General features: G+C 40.2%; 1 long non-coding RNA gene across 1 annotated transcript; it reads right to left on the bottom strand.

Annotated features, from left to right (window-relative positions):
- Positions 1–262: 262 nt before the first annotated feature.
- LOC144664386 (uncharacterized) lies at positions 263–17,009 on the bottom strand. Its single transcript, XR_013572796.1, has 3 exons — positions 16,924–17,009; positions 15,723–15,823; positions 263–387 (listed from the first exon to the last, which is right to left on the bottom strand). It is a non-coding gene; the product is annotated as an uncharacterized LOC144664386 (long non-coding RNA).
- Between the last annotated feature and the right edge of the window lie 73 nt (positions 17,010–17,082).

Below are 17,082 nucleotides of genomic sequence, written 5' to 3'. Positions count from 1 at the left end.
AAAACAAACAAAAAACAAGAAAGTCGAGAAAAATCTTCTTACCGGTGGGTATTTGTTCTTGTGTAAAGAGCAGACGCTTTCTCGTGCGTAATACTAGAAGTGAGTATTATTACTTATCCAGCAGTATCCGGGTAATACTAATCCAGCCAGCGCGCGGGACTTACAACAAAAAACATTTGGAAACAAAGAATGTGAAAGAAAACTTCCAACTTCTCTTGCCCAGAATGTTTCAGACGTGCTTGGATGACTAACCTGGCTAAGATGCCGAAAAAGCGTCGCAGGTTTGCATGCACAAGTAGAATAACACACTGTATTTCTTGTGCCCTGGTCTGCCACTGCATAGTTTCTGGCAGTGAGCGGTACGAGAAGAGGCCCTCTTGTCAATATCTGTAACAAGATCAAAATCGCAGGTCATGAATCTATTCAATGCATGCAATCTATTAAAAAGCACAAAGCAATGTTGTATTTCTCTAACGCAGCTTCCAATCACAGTTATGCTTTTTTTCGCAATGCCACAAAATTCGGCTTATAAGCTTCCCCCCCAACCCCCGCTGAAAAATCCACCCATCAACCTGAAGGCAAAAGATAAATACATCCGATTATGAGACCCCTATTCCAATATTGTTTCAAATATTAAAATTATTTTCTATTAATGAGTTTTTAAAGCTAATTTCAAAACCAGATAACGAAAAACGTATTTCGATCAACGCTGCTGTAGCTCATTTCGAAACGTTTCTTTTATTCCACTTAAAAGCCCCCTCCCCCCTCCCCGGATATAACCCCCTGCCCGTTTATAAGCCTATTCAAAGCACCATACAAAGTTGTTTAAGCCCAGGGCTTATAAGGGGAATTTTACGGTAAATATTACGAGATAATTTCCAACTGCATGGAAAACAGAGAAAGGATATCACTCGGCTACTTCTTACATGTTGAAAGCCGGGTTAAATAAAATGCAAACGACAAGTAAAAATATACCGAGTAAGGAGTAACTTGTGTAAGTATAAAACCCGTTAAAAAAATTGGCTAGAGTTAAAAAATCGCGTCATATTTTTTTACTCATTTTGCACTTTTTTGTACTCTACTGAGTGGAGGTAGGCAATCACGTACGAATATCGAGTAAGTGTACTGTACCCAAGATATAAAACAACATCATCTACCTTCGGTCTAGTGGATCGCAGCCGTTTTTAGTGTCGTCACGCAAAATTCTTGCCCACAAACGGCTGCTCACATTCGAACAACATTCCTTTCCACCATTTCAACCAATCACCATTCAGTTTATATATCTCGTGAACCGTGCCCGCCAAAGTAATCTAACCAATCGGTTTGCGTGTTTTATCTTGGAGTTCTCAGTTCAAAATGTCGAAGAGGCTTTGTTGTTAGCAATACATTTCAAATTTCGAGCTTAAATGCAAATGCGTTGAGAACCATTTCGATTTTCCGGCGATTATTCTGATTTGTTCATGTCTGGATGTGAATGTGATCTGCTATTCAGCGGCCAGCGAGTTGTCAGTTTGCAAAGTGTGCTATCGACGGCTTATAAGACCTTATAACGTTTCAATTGGCCTCTGATCATCTTCAAGAGCTCAGAACTGAATTGAAGGGAATCTTTAAGGATCAGGAAATTCCAAGAACGAAACGCTTATTAAGAGTAGAGAAAGAGAATGGAGAACTTCCACGGCAGCTCCATGCCGTGGGAAAGCTTCGAAATGTTTACAATTTCCGATCAATACCACTTGACAATGACTTAATACAGGAGAGACTTATATTTTAACCGAAACCCGTAGGTAGGTTGACAAAAACATCCTTCTTTTCCTCGACTACATTTCTAATTACTGTTTTTGCTGTGAATTCGCAACGTTATTTAATCCGCTGTGAAAACTTTTAGGAATGGATAAAATATTTAAATACACGTTGGCTGCTTCAGTTCTAACGTTTGATCTGAATGTTCCGCAAAACTTAAAATACTGGAAAACATTTCGCTCTGTTTCAATAAAGACGTCCAGAACCGCAATCTTTCGGGAGGAAGAGACAAGACTACGAAAATAATAACTATATTTGTCGCTCCCTAACGCATACTTCGCCGTGCATGGCTTGTTGGATGAACTGGCGATAAGTATTTTTAAAGTTTATCCCAACACAAATTTAATGTAGTCAACTTTAACTTTTTTTACGCGGCAAAGGCATTTAAAACTTTTAATGAGATTATGGCCTTCGCTTTTAAGTCTTCTGCGTTTGTAAACCGGATAAAACTGAACGGTTTACAGATCTTTTCAGAAAAATAATTTATCCGAGGCAGACACGCCAGACAATGTAGCGTGTAAAGTTTGCGCCTTTCATTTGTATGCTGTTTTTATTGCAACGGTCTGCGAAGCGAAGCCCTTTTTCATAACTTAACCGCAGAAGGGTTTAATCGGCACCAGTTATAGAGAGTTGTGGCTGCGGAATAAAACTAATTTCACTGTTATTTATCATCAGAACTTGTTGCGTGCGAAATACATGGGATCGAATGTCATTTGAAACGCAGACATGCAGCATGATTTCAACGCCGCAAAATTACAGGACTACTACTCTGTGTATTTGATTAGTTTCTGCTCCAAATTCAAACCGAAATAACATTGTCTTTGTAATCATGCAAGTGAGTTAAAAATACGCTGTGGAGAATTTTAAAAGTTGACGCAACAGTCCCGTAAATGATTCTAAATGATCGGTGATTTCGTTGAATATCGAATGCATTGTCAGTTTTTTCGAATGTTTCAAAACGCGTTGACAATGTTTTGAAAAAATATTTTGAAATGAATTGCAACGCTTTCTGATTCCGTCGAAAAAAAAAATGCCAACGTTTTCTAAACGCATCGAAATGTTCTTCTTTGCAACTACCCAGTTCGCTGGAAAAACATGTTGATTACAATCTCCTGTGCTGTGATTGGTCACAAAAGAAACAAAGGGAAAGGAATGTTGTTCGAATGTGAGCAGCCGTTTGTGGGGAGGAATGTTGCGTGACGACACTAAAAACGGCTGCGAGGGAGATCGAGACTACCTTCGGTCTCTCCAACACAAAACGGCCGTCTCTCCAACACAAAACAGGATCATGACGAAGATCAGCATGTTTGGTCGATTGACCAAACACAAATTAAAGTGGTTTTCATGGTTGTCCTGAAATATATTTTCGTAGATAACATTCGTTGATCAGAAACAACAAGAACAATTTACAGAGGCCATCCATGGGGGGTACACTCTTTTTTTTTTTATAAGAATATTGTTTTCCCGAACCAGGCTGAATATTCTTATCTTTCTGCCGATTTTAGGCTGAAAATATTCTTATGAACACACCGTTTGACATTTCCGTTTTAGTATGTATATTATTGGGATATCAATTGCAAGTGTTTGGTGTCCAGATCTGTATCGTGTTACATTGTGCACGTGTTCCATCGCTTTTCGTTGCAGCCAGCAAGGTCAAGATGTCGCGTCAGACCACACTTCATACACTTGGCCGTTTTGACTTTAATAAAAGCGTTCCTCACAAAGATACAGTGACGGAAATGAAAGTACCTGATTTTGCATCAACTAAAAACATATTTAATTTCATTGTATTTAAAAATTTTCACTGAAAATTATATTCTTTTCAAAATCTCAGCCTCGGCTTTATTCTTAAAATATTCTTAAAAATTCACAAATTTCAGCCTCGATATTCTTATAAACTAGATTCTTCAAAGCTTACATAGCTTGCAAATATATTTACATTGCTGTCTATTTCTCCAATAAAAATTTTAAAATGTTTAATTTGCCTCCTTCAGCAAAATTATCGCTTGTTCGCTACGGAACTATGAAGTGAAGTATATATTCTTGTGCCATATAAAAAGTAATTACTTGGCTAAATGACAGTTTAATATTAACATATTTCCAATATTTCACTATATTTTTGATAGTGTACTGTGACCACAATATACTCTTAGTTCTTCTTCTTTGGTAGCGCCGGTACGAACCGCGTGCCGAGAATAAAGCTATTAATTACGAAAACATCCATATAGTTTATTAAAAAATGTTATTGTACAAGGAAAGTGGTAACCACTGATGCATTCAGAGTTTTGTCTGGATCAAGTTTCCAGATCATATGGAAGATCCACCATAAACGTGACTCATGTATGGCTCAACTATCAATCGACTTTGACAGTTACGGATCAAATCCATTATGGCACGCGATAAACCATCACATGGTAATTATTTCGACGTCCTCTTCTGTTGCCCTGTTGTTGTAGTCGTCAATAATATAATGGGCTTTCTCTTCAATAGCTGTTTTTTCTATCTTCTTCTTTCCTCCATCGATGAAGATCTCGATAATCTTGGGTAACAAACCACTTAGAAATGTCAGCAAAGCCCTTGTCGCTGGTGTAGCGCTAACGTGGTTATCCACTATCACGAAGAACACCAAAAAGACAAAGGCCAGAATTATAGCGACTCTTAACACCAGTGTGCAGACGCTTACTCTGATAGGCATAAGCTGCTCGCAAGCCAAATCAAAAAGCTCTTTTGGAATTTTCATCACGGTGCCAGAAATAGGTGCGTTCCCAGCTTCCTGGTCTGTGACAACTGGTGACTTTTTATAAAGCGTTAGAGCGAGGGCTTGGTATCTGTAAGTAAAGGAACTGTAGCTGCTCCACAAGTAATAGAAGACCAGAATGAAACACGCAATGTATGGTAAAGTTTCTTCTGAAAGCAATATTGGTGTGGCCCAAAGTAAGATTGCAAAAATAGCGATGGCGTCTTGAGCCAACACGAAGAACACCGCATAGAATCTTAATTTCGAGATAAAAAACCGGAAAAACCTAACTGTAAAAGTAACAAGAGTCGAGGAACATCGTTCAAGAACGACGTGCCGCACATCCCAGGAAAGACGAAATATTGTGTTTACGGGGCACGTTAGGTAAACTGCAACAACAGCCCCTAAGGTCATAGTAGTGAGTAGCGAAATGACTACTACAGGTATCGACACCAAGAAAAACGGAAACAGAAAAATGAAAAGAAAAGACGAGACAGATAATTTGCAAGGAAGGAAAAAGGAAAGACATGTTCGGAAGTAGTTCCCAAGATATAAAAGAAAGAGCTTCCGATATTTCGGCAAGATCAAAGTTTGTTGGCGCAGATGATGCGCGATTCGCCCAGGAAGTTCCTCATCTCGACAGATGTAAATATCTGGTTGAACTCTCCGACAGACCCAGCATGTTTTACCGTCAATAGACCTCGTCGTAAGGAAAAATATATAAAACGCCTCGATCACATAACTAGAATAACATACTATGAGAAAGGGGTCAAACAAACCAGTTTTTCCTACCCAGAATATGGTAACATGCACGTGTGTCTTCAACCCCGTATCTGTCAAAAGCTACTGCAGGTGACAAAAATAGAAAGGGCAAAGCAACGCCTAAAAGAGAAAATGTTTTCGTTTTATGCCAGATAGTACCGTCACTCTTGGAGAACAAGAAGTTACCCATCAGACTTCTAAAACTGATTGGGCTTCCTACTCCTTCTAGAGTAATCTGACGAACGCCGTTTTCATTGTTCACTGTCGGTGAGAAAAAACAAAGGACAGCGGGAGCGTAGAAGACGAAACACAAACTAAGAAAACCAAACAGCTGGAAGAAAACTTCACTTAGATAATCCGGATCATCGGTATTGTTCCTTGTTTCTTTTGTGATGTTTATACAAGGTTTTGAAACATCCTTCTCCGAATTGCACGGTTGTTCATGCCCCAACCAGGGAAACGCAGCAAGAAGGTCTTTAAGGTCCTCTGCAGAAACCCCAGTGTTATCCTTGTGGGTTGTAGCTACTGTTCGTGAAGGTTTAAGGGTGCATACCACTCTGATATCGTTGCGCTCTGCATGCGAACCGCTTAGAAAAGAAATCAAACCCGTCGACAAAAAAGTTTCCATTTGGTTATCAAAGTAGGAAAGATTGTTGTTTGACAGCCATACTTGCCAGTGTTCAGTGGCGTTTCCGCTTGAGTTGCGAGATGTTTCGTTCACGCATTTGTCGCTCACCTCTTTCTCGTACTTGACAATAAGTCGAATCAATCTTCTGTTGGCCATTGTGGTCTTCATTTTCTTCGTTAGATCAAAATCAATAACTGTACAATTCCAGCTACATGTGGTTTCGTTGACGGCAAAGCCATGGTTAGTATGTTTTGTGTGGATTACTTCGGCCTGCGTGCAACAGATAGTTGCAAACAAGACAGCAAAAAATACTTGATAATTGGTTGGCAGCATTCTGGTAAATGTGCAGCAAATAAGGCAAGATATTGGGGAAGACCAAAACGGAAACTTATGCGCTCTATTGCTTTGATCAATATTTCGCTTCTATTTAAGCTAGCGCATATGCCCAATAAGCACAATTTACAGTTGGCTCGAACCGCGTTAAATTTTCCAGCTGTGAAACCTGAAAGGTTCTGAAACAATTTGCATACATTATTTACGATCTTTAATAAAGTGCAACACGTTAGGAGAGACCGCATTATCATTTATTGCAAAGGAAACTGATAGAAGACTTCACAGAAGTGAGGTTGAAGCAAAAATTTTGGCTAATCTCTGAGCTAGTAGCATATACTTACTCGCTCAGCACAATTTTACGCTTGTGCGCGTCTTTTAATTAACGTTTGTGAACCGGACGCGCGATCCATTCAACCAAATGTCTGGAAATTTCGGTCCGAAACTAAATGGATCTGTTCAATCCAACCGGAAAAAAATTCGGGCAATAAGGTCCACCTTTCAAGGAGGACCACTTTTTTTCCTTGTTAGACCGATCCGATCGGAAATTGCTGTTTCATTTGACCATGGGCTACCTTAGTACCTCTCGGTCGTACTCCTGACGCAACATGGCCGAATAAAATTGCCACTACAACTTATTCAGCACAATTTACGCTTGCATGCTTCTTTTAATTTACGTTTCCCAAATTTATTTTAAGCTTATGCCTGTCATGAAAAGAAAACCAAGCGCGAGATCCATTCAACCAAAATTTCTGGAAATTTCGGTTCGAAAATGAATGGATCGGTTCGGTCCAACCGGAAATGTTTGGGACAATAGTCCACAATTAAATAAGGTCAACCTTTCGAGAAGGACCACTCTTCTGGTTAGATCAGACCGGTCCGGTCGGACATTTGCCCCCCATTTGACTACGTGCTTCCCTTGTACCTCTCTGCCATCCTCCTGAGGCAACATGGTCGAACAAAATTATATGCAGGCAAACCAAATATGCAGGCAAACCAAGCTATCGGCGTTGTAAACAGGGCAAAATCGAGAGAATTTCTGTGATGCGAAGAACGCTTCTAGCTGTTTCGGGACGTCTTAGCAAGATTTTCTGAATTTTCCATTCAATAAGGATAAAGTAGAATGCACTCAACATAGGAAGCAAATCGCCTTTGGAAGGAAAGTTAACGACAAAACAGATTGGCAGAAATTCAGTTATTCTTTATGCATTGCACTTTCTTGTTTTGAAAGTGTTTCTCCCAGACAATGGGAGAAATATTTGTTAAGTGAAGAGAAAGTTTAGAGACCCATCTCACAAATTCGTTTAGATCTAAAGATGGTAACAGCGCTCTATAGCGGTGTTCACTACAGAAGAAAAACCTCAATCTAATTGTGCTTGAAAAACTCAATTCTTGAAAGAAAGAAAAACAAAATGTAACAGCTCTTCGCTTACCTTCAAGTTATGCAAGATGTCCAACGCGACGTCTTGTGTAAAATAAACAGTCTAAAGCTGGAAGCAAGAATTTAAATCACAGACGTTTCTACAATGCATTGATTCCTGTTGAATCAATCTTTCCTTATCGTTTCTCTGTTTAGCTTTGTCTCTAGAATAATTAATTGTGTGTTTTCTAATGTTGTGTTTGATCTAATATCCCAAACCGAGCGTTTGTCCGATAATTGCAGCATCGAATCTGATTGGCTTAAAAAACACTAAAAATGACCGGAAGTAAAACACTACAAAGCTCGTTGGACCTCGAGCAACTTGTTATGTTTTGAGAAATTTCTAGACAGAAGATCTCCGAAGGTTATCCGACTGTTGTTTAAAGGCAATGCGAACGTTTCCGAAGATTTACGAAGTTTGCCGAAGACGTTCGAGGAACATCTGAAGACGTTTCAACTTTCGTCTCATTCTGCATTAAAACATTACAAAACTCGTCAGCAAACATGACGTCATCGATATCTTCGCGATTTTTCGCAGTTAAAGAAATCCTTGTTATTTAACAAATTTTCCCTTAATAGATACTTCTTTTGCTGTAAAATTGCATAAAACCGCCAAGAAATCTTACCCTCAAAGGGAAATTAGCATATATTTAGAGAAATTCTCTTGATCAGAAGCAACTTTTTGGATTTTTTGGAGCAACTTTTGAGCAACTTTTTGAGAAATTATAGGCAACTTTTTGGGAAATCTCGAGCAACTTGTGGAAAGCCCTAATAAGCTCAAGTGCAAGTACAAAAAAGAAAACTTTTGATTCTTGTGCTTGTGATTGCGCCTCTGCTTATGTTTTCATCAACGCCGTTTTCACGGTGAAATAAAAGCTGTTATGCTTGCATCATTGCTTACTTGTGCTTGCGTCGCTAGTGATAACCAGGCTCAAGTTTTGTAAACATTGAGTGGGACAAACGTTTTCTGTTTGCGTTCACGCAGTTTGCTTTTACTGTAAAACAAGTTCCGTGATTGGAAAAAGATATAAATTGTAAAATAAATTTCTTTTAAAAAAATACTGCGAGGGAAGAAAGGGCAAATAATTCGCTTGTTGAGCTTATCAAAATAAGGTTTCCTTTACCAAGCCATAAATACTGATGCCAACAGCTTAGTCGAAGCTTAGGCCACTTTTGCGTTTCTTTAGTATCATAAACACGCTGAACACGGCTTATGGTACAAGTATTTCTTACTGTAACAGAACAAAAAAATTAAAGGCAAACGAATTCAGCTTTGATAATAAAAAAAGGTTTATTGCTTCTCCACCTTTAAGTTTACACTAAAGTAACCCAACTAAGTAAAATATCTAAAGAAAAATGGACATGATATTGTGTTTTTTTTTTTCAATTCCCTCTATTGCGATTACACCTCCATAGCACCAAGCAAGCGTCTTGGGTCCTGTTGATCGGTATATTAGTGGCACCCTGAACAGGAAAAAAAAATTGGACATGTAAGCAGAAGTGACCAAAAGATTGTGGCTCAAACTTCATTTGGTCCCTACAAAACTCTATTCTAAAATAGACCGATGCAGTACAACCCGGCAACTCGAACTCGGATAACTCGAACAACCCATTAACTCGAACTAACTTTCATTTCCCTTGGATTTGACCCCACTTTTCAGTCATTTTTATTCGAGTAACTCGAACTGGGATAACACGAACAACCCCGCTATTCGAACTAAATTCCGTTTCTCTTGATCAAAAGTTGGGTCAAATTTACCCCGATAACTCGAATTCCGGTTCTTGCAACTCGCCCCAAATGGCCATTGATTAGAGCAACGAGCAGATCACGTATTTGACAAAACCCGGCCCTCGGACGTAAAAGGAAATTCATACCCCCACCTCGGTACACTATCAGACCGATAGTTCCGAGACGGAAACGCTCTATTGTCTTTATTGTTCACCACTAAATTTTCTTCCGCGCACATACAAAAACGAGCATCGTGAATTATTTTTGCTTTTTAGGATAAAAAAACTCAATTGAAAGCCGAAATTTAACAAACGAAACAAAACCAGACAAGAAACCCACTAAATGCAGTGAATTTGTTGGGTATTTTGTCTGCAGGCACGCTTGTTTACAAAAAAAAAGTCACGGGCGGGCGCTATCGATCCGGGCATTTTTCTTCGGCGGGCACTATTTGCGTTCGACGAAGGAGAGCGCAAGCCTAATTCTGTTTTGCGTCCTGTGTCTTTTGAGTTGGTAGGCCTGTGCACTGTTATGCGGAATGAATCGAGCCGTAATGCGCGCGCAGGTGTATGGACTCCAAATTGGCCGCCCCGATTGATTTTTGCAGGGGCAAGTCTCGGCCGGGAAACTGGTGCGACGATATTTTCGTCTCGTTTTCGCATTGAATCGTCCCTTTTGTCGTCTTTGGTCGCTGTTCTGCACGCGTGCTTTACGAATTCGCTAGAACATTTCGTTTGGTCGCTACATTGTGTACTTAGTAAAACTGTTTACTTTCGTTCTCGTACAAGAATCGCCTCTTCTGTCGTCTTTGGTCGCTGAACTGCGACCAAAACTGACCGTTGCTTGTGGTCAAATAGCAAATGTTCTGAGTTGTATAGCTCAGCGGCCATTGTGCCACTTGATCATGGCTTGTGATCAAATAACAAAGACAACAAACTTTCCGAGTTATGTAGCTCGGCGGCTGTTGAGCCACTTGATCATTACTTGTAATCAGAACACGGCGTTATCGAGTGATGACGCTCGCATTTGCGTTAAACATTTCACGGTGTAGACGACATCAGAGCAGATGAAGCGATCGAATACAACCGAACCATTGTTCAGTCAGATGAAGCGATCGAATACAACCGAACCATTGTTCAGTCGAGTAAATGCGGCACCGGAAGCATTCTTTTGTATAACGTGACCAAATCACGTCGTGCACAGAGTTCTGTCCTGACTTCGATAAATGATACCCACAATAATTATGATAGTAAGCTTATAAAGAGATATGAAAGAGATGTCCGTGTTGTAGCTGGAAAGAATGGCGATAGGAGTTGTTCTGTTGCTATGATCTCTACAAATGCTGAGAAATCTCAGGCTGTGAAAAAAGCAAAAAGCAACAGGAAACGAGACAGAGAACCATCTCGAATTTCTGTTCGTATGGAGACTGTTTTTTTAGGTCAGTTTCACACCAACTGTATGGAACTGCAGAGTTGCATTTTCAAATTCGTGCTGCTGGTATTAGGCACTTGAATAATCATCCAGAATTTTATGTTGAGAGCGTTTCTGACAATAGTTGGCAAGACTACATTCAGCAAATGTCAACACCAGGAACTTGGTGTGACAATGTAATTATCCAGGCAGTAAGTATTTTTAGTTGAAAGCAAATTCTGCAATATTAATTCATACTTCAATATATTGCTGTTTCAAGTTAAACGTGCTTTCTATGGAATTCACATGTTGCTGTTTCAAATATAAAATAATGTTGTCTGTAACCTTAAAGGAACAGTGCCACAGCTGAGTTTAAGTTTGAACTTTGAACTGTGTCGTTACTTTCATACTTGTGTGTTACACATAACACACATTCAAAGACAAGCAATTGTCATTCATTCTTGGAATTAATAAAGTTATTGTTCACAGTTTATTCGCAATTAATGTTGTTAAATTATTCTTACAAACATTTCACCTTCCTCTTTTGTCCCATCACCAACAAATTGCACAAGAAAAAGGGGAAATCTCAGTCACCAAAAACAACCCCTCCTTTCAAGCCTTACTCGAACGCATTCCCCTAATCGCTGATTACTACTAGTTTAACAATAGAGTGTTTCTGTCGAGTAACTATCTGCTGATAGTTGCCCCGCGGAAATTTGATGTTCTTAAAACAAATATTAGCTCGAGAAGCGAAGCTTCGAGGGCTAATATGCTAGTTTTAGGAACATCAAATTTCCAAGGGGCAACTATCAGACCGATAGTTCCGAGACAGAAACACTCTATTGTCTTTATTGTTCACCACTAAATTTTATTCCGCGCGCACATACAAAAACGAGCATCGTGAATTATTTTTACTTTTCAGGATAAAATATTCAATTGAAAGCCGAAATTTAACAAACGAAACAAAACCAGACAAGAAACCCACTAAATGCAGTGAATTTAGTTGTTTTTTTTTGTCTGCGGGCACGCTTGTTTACAAAAAAAGTCATAGTTCACCACTAAATTTTCTCCGTTTCTGATTGGTTTAAATTGGTCACGTGACGCGATAGTGTTCGTCCGCCGGAGGGCACTATTTAACAATTAGACGGCAAGCTCGAGGTTTCTACCGGCTGATAGTTGGCGAGGGGCGAAGCCCCGAGCCAACTATCAAAAGCCGGTAGAAACCGAGAGCGAGCCGTCTAATTGTGTTAGCATAACCCACTGACCGATCTATTAAACTCAGAATATCGCTAGAATTGATTTATTGAAGGTTTTGATTGATAAAATTCAGCGAAGACTACGCGCGCGCTCCGAGAGCCTTCTACGGATCGATAGTAGGCACCTGTGTAGCCAATCAGATTGCGCGATTACCAATAGTAGGTCAGTGTGGTTATGCTAATAGCCCATAGTACCCGCAATACGAGAAATCAGGGAGGGGGGGGGGGGGGGGTAAGAAAGTCGGCACTTTTCTATGGAGACATAGCAGTGCCTGGAAACGGTGCAAGTCTATATCAATCAAGCCGTTGCTAAGAAAGATGTCACCCAAAGTTTTGTTTTCCCAGAAAGAATGAAATATCAGTGACTGAATGCGTGTGAAATGCGTATAGTGGCGGTGATTGCGTTGATGTTTCACGCCGCTGATTTCTCACCTGAAGTTTCACGTCAACTGAGAATGTTTTGGCGGCGTGGTCACGGTTGACATTTAACAACCAAAAAATGGTAAATCATTGCAGAATCATTGAAGTTATTTTAAATTGGTATAATTCTCAAGCCCGACTTTTGCCAGACTGGACACCGTTATCACTGTTTGTTGTTGTGATGTCCGGCAAACTTTAAAAGAACAAACAAAATGCAAATAGCTATTGTGTTTTGTTCACGGTCAAGACCAAGACATGCGAACTTGACAATGACTTTGTCAAGCTATTCACTATGCCCTTAGCAACCATTCGATAGCTACTGCGCACATTCGGTTGCCCGGCACCGCTATGTCCCCCTTTTCAGTCGTGTAACAAAGAGAGTTTCTTCCCCCCCCCCTCCCCCCTTGTACTAGCCCTACCACGCAGTCGTTCTTTGGGGCGATCGTGTTTCCGGCTCCTCCTCTTGGGGAGGAGTGAAACACGATCGCCCCTAAGAACGACTGCGTGGGAGGCTAGAGTGATACCTCTGCTTCTGTAAGGGCCTGTTTACAAGCAGGTGGGGTAACCCTACTTCCCGGGTCAACTCACACCGGTTACGCTTCAGTTAACCTTGTAAAATTTTGTCGTAAGAAGATGTTATTCGAAAATAATTCCGTTCCAATGCAAAAATATGACAAACTGTGAATGAACACGATGTTTCTTGGTCACAATTCGCAGTTTTTGTCGGTATTTTTAAACATATTTAAGCTTCTTGAAGCAAAATAAAGTCGTCCCGGGTAGGCGAGTTATCCCTAGCAGAGCGTTTACAAGGCGCTAGGGTTACCCTGGCGCTAGGGTGTCGTAACCCTAGCGCTCAGCTAGGGTTACCCTAACCTGGGTAGGGTAACCCCTAGCTGCCTTGTAAACGCGTCGATGAAAAATCGAAGAAATGTGGGAGTGCTAGGGTAGCCCTCCTGCTAGGGTAACCCTAGCACTAGGGTTACCCTGCCTGCTTGTAAACAGGCCCTAAGATGTAAGAATTGAAATCGTATCAGCATATTACGAAAGTATAGAGATACTTATCTTTTTTTCAGAACACATGGAATATGATTGCGTTAATTTCAAGTTATTAAAACGATTCGCAACGTATATGAAACATGGGACAGACCGGCACAATCAATCAGATCGACTTCTGTGAGTGATGTGCGCGTGATTGTCGTTTCAATTGTCCCGGATAATACTCTACTGCGCAGGCTTCGAGTCTTACATCCGAGAAACTTTGGATTTTTTGCCCTACTGAAAAGGATAGTGTGCTGTCTGACTAACGCTCGCCAGCAACAAACTCTGCCTTTAATGTCCGACAAAACTTTTAACTTTTCCCGAATTTGTCAGACGTGCCTGAATAACTAACCTGGCTAATCTGCAAAAATGCCACAGGTTTGCATGCACATGTAGAATAACTCATTGTATGGGGTATGTCCTTCCCTGCTAACGCAACGATTACTGCATTCAGTGAAACGAGCCGAGACCCTCTTGTCGAAATCTGTTAACAAGATAAAAATCGCAGGTAGAGAATCAATCAGTGCATGCAATATATTGCAATGCACAAAGCTCTGTTGTATTTCCTTTCCTCATTTTTGTCTCACAGTTCCGGTACGTAAGACCCTACCTCTCTGGAACCTCTATTTTCATTCCCCCCCCGTAAACACTACCTCTATTGTTATTCAGGTCTAGGGGCATTGTTGTCACCTGTTATCTATTGTTTTAAGAACCAATGAATTAACTCCTTCCGAGAGGTAGTGGGCGACCCCACAATTCTGGCGGTTTTCTGCTTATCCCCACCTCCCCATCCCCGCTTATAAACCCACCCAGCTACCTGAAGAAAAAAAAGAAAATACATTCGATGGCAAGCCCCCTCTCCCAATATTGTTTTAAATAATGAAAATAATTCGATTTTTATTCAGTTCTTAAAGCTAATTTCAAAACCAGATAACGAAAAACGTATTTTTATCAACGCTGCTGAAGCTAATTCCGAAACGTTTCTTTCATTACGCTTTAAAGCACACCGCCCCCCTCCTCCCCGGATATAAGCCTCCCCCCCCCCCCCCCCGCCCACCTCGTTTTTTAGCCTATTCAAAGCACCATACGGAGTTGTTTAAGTCCGGGGCTTATAAGTGGAATTTTGCGGGAAATATTTTGAGGTAATTTAAAACTGCATAGAGAAAGGATCCACTCGGCTACTGGTAAACCTGTGGCCGCCACCTAAATGATTATGTCGGAAGCCGGGTAAAATAAAAAGCAAACGATAAGTAAAATTATACCGAGCAAGGAGTGAGCCTCTCTATGGGTACCCACGATCTTCATTTTCTTCGCATTTTTTTTTTTTGCAAATCTTCGTTGTTTTTTTTTTTTCGTGAAATGTTGTCAAATGCCAAAATTCTGAAATTACAGATCTTTCCTGTAGTGTTTGCGAGTTTGTACATTTTTATATCTCAGTGTTCAATTTGATCACGGGAATTTTTGTCCATTTTAGATCCTCGCTTCAATCTTGAAATCTTCGTTTTTTTCCGCGGTGATCTTTGCGTCTTCGATTTCTTCGTAAATACCCATAGAGGCTCAGGGGTAACAGGAAAATGTTTAATTAAACCCGTTAAAAAGATGGCTAGAGTTCAAATATCGCGGCATATTTTACTCATTTTGCGCTATTTGTACTCTACTGATCATGAGTGGAGTAAGGCAATCACGTACAAATACATGTGTCGAGTAAGTGTACTGTACCCAATATATAAAACAACATCATCTAATTTTTAAGCAAATGAAAGATCATCGCAGTAATGTACTCAACTTAAGCAGTTGAGAAAAGCAAGCCTGAAACAAATTCAGTCTTGAACGGGAATCGAACTCACGACCTCTGCGATACTAGTGCAGCACTCTAACCAACTGAGCTATCAAGCCAACTGGGAGCTGGTCACTTGTGAGTTTATTCATTTCATATCTTCTCCATCCACGGGTATATTACGAACTCACAAGTGACCAGCTCCCAGTTGGCTTGATAGCTCAGTTGTTTAGAGCGCTGCACTAGTATCGCAGAGGTCATGGGTTCGATTCCCGTTCAAGTCTGAATTTTTTTCAGGCTTGCTTTTCTCAACTGGTTAAGTTGAGTACATTACTACGATTGTCTTCCATTTGCTTAAACTGTATATCCGCAGTACAAATATATGAATTTCATATATTCATTTCATAACATCATCTACCTTCGGTCTCAAAACGCTTTGGCTTTAGAACAGCCGTCTCTCCAACACAAAACAGGATCGTGACGAAGATCACCAAACATAAAGTGGCTTTCATGGTTGTCCTGAAATAGATTTTCGTAGATAACATTCTTTGATCAGAAAAAAAAATAAGAACGATTTACAGAGGCCATCCAATGGAGATAGCCTTGCCGCAATGTCACAAGCTTCTGAGGACCGTTGTCGCCTAACCAACGGCTGTTAAGAGGGGAGAGGGACAGGACCGTAAATCTCCCTCCTCCCTACCTTTTGACCATTCTCTACTCCCCCCAAACTTTCACCCCGAGCAGTCTTAAAGAAAGCGTGACTTATACGTGATGTCAAAAAAGAACGCATTTAAAGGCAAACAGTCAGCTGGTGCGCATGCGCATAAGGTGCCATAAAATAATCCTCTCGGATGAATAAAAGCATACATCTCAGAAACAGGTTTTCAGCGTTCAGTAAAGATTGAAAACCGGATGAAACACTAGAGAAGATTGGGCACTTCGATTATTGTATGTTAAAAAGATTCCTCAACTAATGCACTTTGAAGTCGTCGAACATATAAATACGTTTTCAGTCCATTGCTAATCTGTTGTGGGTAAATAAAAGTTTGCTTTATTATAGTAGTGATCTGTAAGAAAAGTTAAGAACTGATTGCGTGTCTCGTTAAGTAAATTCGGTAATGCTCACGCCAGGCTCCGCTTCGATGAACTTTCAAGTTGTTTTGCAAACCATAAATAACAAATTGATTTTTCAGCTAGTACCTGTTTTTGTTTACCTACCAATATTCCCTGCAGTAAACTTAAGCTCTCGATACTCATTTAACTCACAATCGCCTTTTTCTTGGACTGATTACGGTTTCGCTCAAAACGTCAGCGGATGAACTAAAATGAGCAATCAGGCCTAATTTAAACCACCGTTGCGACACGACTGCGTCTTAAGAAATAACGTATCCCTTACTCAACAACTGAAAAAAGATGTTCCATGACTTCACGACTTCACTCGTTGCTCTTATTTTCTAACAACTAGTCCAGAGAAGCAATAGGCACAACACGCGAATAAGTTTACACCTCAAGAGAGCAATAGTAGTGTACTAAAGGTGTACCTCGATCTTAGTAGTACCAGGAAAACTAAAATTCTTGAAAAAACAAGAGTAAAAAAAATATCACAGCGCTTTGCTTACCTTCAAGTTATGCAAGATGCTATTCGCGATGTCTTGTGTAAAATAAGTAGCTTGGGGCCCGAAGCAAGAATTTAAATACAGACACTCCTACGATGCATTTGTACAAAAGAATTATCGGCTGGCTTTGAAAGTTGTTGCAGTTGTTTCCACTTAGCTACA

The sequence above is a fragment of the Oculina patagonica genome, chromosome 8, assembly GCF_052425735.1.
Source record: "Oculina patagonica isolate OP01 chromosome 8, crgOcupat, whole genome shotgun sequence".
Taxonomy (NCBI): Eukaryota; Metazoa; Cnidaria; class Anthozoa; order Scleractinia; family Oculinidae; genus Oculina; species Oculina patagonica.
Note: the sequence above shows the minus strand (reverse complement) of the source record. Positions and strands in the feature narration are given on the sequence as shown.